At 30.4% G+C, this 3,707-nt stretch overlaps 1 long non-coding RNA gene across 2 annotated transcripts; it reads left to right on the top strand.

Annotated features, from left to right (window-relative positions):
• Nucleotides 1-291: 291 nt before the first annotated feature.
• On the top strand, nt 292-3,325 carry LOC129004522 (uncharacterized). 2 transcript variants are annotated; one of them, XR_008491725.1, is made up of 3 exons: nt 292-370; nt 907-986; nt 2,918-3,325. It is a non-coding gene; the product is annotated as an uncharacterized LOC129004522 (long non-coding RNA). The 2 variants fall into 2 exon arrangements; XR_008491726.1 differs by lacking the exon at nt 292-370 and adding an exon at nt 388-473.
• Nucleotides 3,326-3,707: the final 382 nt, after the last annotated feature.

Consider the following 3,707-nt stretch of genomic DNA (forward strand, 5'->3'; position numbering starts at 1 on the left):
CCCACCAAAATATTCAATATCAAGACAAAAACTACATTTTCAAATCAACAAAATATTTATGAAACATACACGAATGCAAAGACATATATTCAAATTGAGATTTACAATCCCTTTTATTATTTTATCAATTGAAAGATCTAGCAATTTTATATATTTTATTATAATAGCAACACGCATCAATATTCGATCCAGATTATGTCTAACATAACTGTACTTTGAAGCATAACTTTCTCAGATTGGCATTCACCTTAACAGTTAAGTGATTCAATCGGTTCTAGTCCAATGGAAAATAATTGAAGTCGTTAAATTGAGAGATAGTCAATGCTTTATCTAAGTTTATAGTGTAAGTTATTTTCGAACAATACCGGAGGTATGATACTTTTTACTTAGTATATTTAGTCGTAACTTTTATAGTGGTTTAACGTCTAAGACTATTGTATAATTAAAGATTTATGTTAAATCACCAACTAAATGTAGGTTATTAGGTTCCTAACCATAGATTTTACATCATAGCTAAATAATATAAAGTGAAAGAAGACTTTCTTCTACAGATATTATTTCCAGAATTTCATTTTAGGAGTGATATTGAATACGCTGAACGGATATTTAGTAAATATTTGGCGAAAAAGTACGTCCATAATGTTATGAACTACAATTATTAACCATGAAAGTCGAAAATAATCGAAATGACACGCGTAGCTTTAATATGCATCTAGTAAGACCATATTGGATAAAACGTATAATCTTTTCAAATAATCATAACTTAAGCGCACATAACTTTTAAACATTTATCTAAATACATTACTTTATGTAATATATTCTTAATATATCTCATGTCCATAAGTTAAATTCTAAGTGTGTGCCGCTTAGTTTATTATAATTAACTATCTGTTAAATGTGTTCAAGGTACAATGATAAAGCTCCTATGTGTAACTATCACTCTTATTATTATCGCCAGCGTGGTCGCTCGCCCGCTTACCAGATCAGTAAGTAAACTATCATTAATTTAATCTTTGTTCACTCACTCTTTCACTCACATAGCCATTTATATCCATTTATAGTGGGATTTGGCCTCACCAAAAGCTGCTCTCCATCTCTCTCTACCTGCTGCCTCTTCCTCTTCTGCCTCACTTCTATGATATCCTTGGAGACACTATCCCACCATCTCTTCTTGAGCATTCCTAATGGTCGGTTTCCTTCTGGTTTTCCTATATTATTAATTTTAATAGTGAACCCGTTTCTCTCCGTAGTGCGTACCCTGTACACCTTATTTTCTTTGCTTTGACTTGTGCCACTACATCATAATCTTTTTACAGATTGTTTATCTCCCTATTATGAATTTTTCTCCATCCTCCATTCTCAAAATTGGACTTCAACCAAAAATATTTTGTAATAAAATGCCCATAGAACAATCAACCTCGATTATTTCATTTTTACAGAGAATAACTTGTGAGATTATTCTAAATATAAATGCCATCATGTTCTAATTTGTTTTTAAGTATCTCTGCAACCTGACGTCCTCCGATTAATTCTCAAGATTAGCCACAATTATGCACGTTTGCACTTTCACTTGAGAACCATTATTCAATGTAATTTAAACTGTTTCCTCTTGTGTGATGATTGTTAATTTGTTTACACAAATGCAATAAAAAACAATATAATTATAAAATAATAAGGTGGTATTGTAAACTTAGATTACAAGCACTTTTTTACTAATGAACATTTATATTTTATTTATACTTTTAGAAACGTAATACAATACCAAACAGTCATCATGTGAAATAATGTTATTTTGTTTGCTATCGCATGTATAGGTCGCAACACGTAAAATACTGTAAGAAACATATCTCAATCCTATTTTTAGGCAACAACACAATAACAATATACATTTTGTATACATTATCGTATAACGTAATTCATAATAATCAAATATTATTTGTTATATTATTTTTCTCACTTTAGTGATACCTTTTTTATTCTAACTATTGTGAGTAAAATTGTTTTTAAAATAACCAAATCATGATATTATTGTGTTAAAAATTTAAGCCCTCATAATGAGGAGTAAGTTGAAGTTTAATTAAACTTAGGCTACTAGAAAATTACACTCAAAATATTCAAATACTTAAATTCACGTAAATCATATTTTAAACGACAAAATATTATTTATTTAAAACAGTCGTACTAACAGTAATGAAAAATCTGGAATAACTATTAACTACCTATTTTAGTGTGTTACACAGCTGCCTTAACTTGGAATAGTCTTAGACAGTACAATAAAAAGTTTTCCTTTAGTATAACTGATTCAGTGTCATGGAATGTTTATCAGCGTTGGTTCACAAGAAGTCTACTCAGAGCTGCATTAATTGTTAGAATTTTACAACAACGACTTTCTTTATTAATGTTAGAATTATGTTAATCAATACAAAACTAAAATAATATGTTAGATTCAGTAATTGGATTCGCTTAGAAGTGTTTCGTCATTTGAAACTTTACAAGCCTTTAAAATCAAAATTCAACTAATCTATTATTTCTAATTGGTAATTTAAGAATAAGAAAATTAATTTATTGGCTATGACAGTATACAGTAATGTGTTACACTACCGCAAAGGTGTTTTGAATGAATGGGATTGTAGCTTATTACTATTCCTTTGGCTATTTTTTTTACTTGAACTACCTATTTAACTAAGTCCAAAGATCAAATTTCCAAATCGAAAGTTCAATAATCTGACTAAGATTTTAGTTAGTAACATTTGTTATCTTAAATTTCACAATAATCCTTCTTCTTTTCAACTAATGCGTCTTGTACTAATTAATAGTGTCATAGTTTAAAGTCACTACATTGATAAGTCTGAATGTCATTGATAAGTCACTACATTGATCAATCAGTTCTATAATCCTTGATGTGATACTGTTCTAGGAGCAAAAGAGGATATACCGTAAGATCACGGAAAGCATGGTAAACAAATTGAAACGCACTCTTAAAATAATTAAAAACTCAGGCAGGAAATATTCTCCAGCAGAAGTGCAAGCTATGATGAGTAAAACATTGCTTGACGAGCTGGCCAAATATCAAGATGACATACAAAGATTACCTTTGAAAGGACGAAAACTTCCTGATTTTTCTATTGAACCGCGGTGGGAAAAGGAAGTCCAAAGATGTGCCAAAGATTTGACAGGGGGTGTTAAGGTGAAGATCCCCACATATATATTATAACCAAAAGTGTTGATAGTTTAGTTTGTTAATCAGATATGTCTCAACAGATAAGCTCTTTATTGTTTACCCTTAATCATCAGATTAAATGGTTTAAGTTATTGTTATCCCTAATCACACACCTTAATCATCCATGAAACTCCCAATAACATTAGTCGTTGAAAGAAACGCCGTTTTCACTATGTGAACCAGTAGTTTAGTTATGACACACACACACGTGCTAAGCATAATGAACATGATGAGGATGCTATTTATGGTACTATATAGTAGGGTACTAAATAGTATATATTTCCCCTCTGTAGGGAGAAAGGAAATTCATGTATACCTGGTGGTGATTCCGCAAACTACAAAAATAGTCACCAGATTCATAACGTCAAGGTTTCCCATGTAATCTTGACTTATATGCAATATAAAGTTATATATATGCTTATTTAAGCTCTATACAAATTTATCTATATGCCCACGCTGCTCGATTGGCTATAATATTATAATTCTA

Source organism: Macrosteles quadrilineatus, unplaced genomic scaffold (assembly GCF_028750875.1).
Source record: "Macrosteles quadrilineatus isolate MER2022 unplaced genomic scaffold, UCM_ALF_1.0 Scaffold_9__3_contigs__length_116548681, whole genome shotgun sequence".
Classification (NCBI taxonomy): domain Eukaryota; kingdom Metazoa; phylum Arthropoda; class Insecta; order Hemiptera; family Cicadellidae; genus Macrosteles; species Macrosteles quadrilineatus.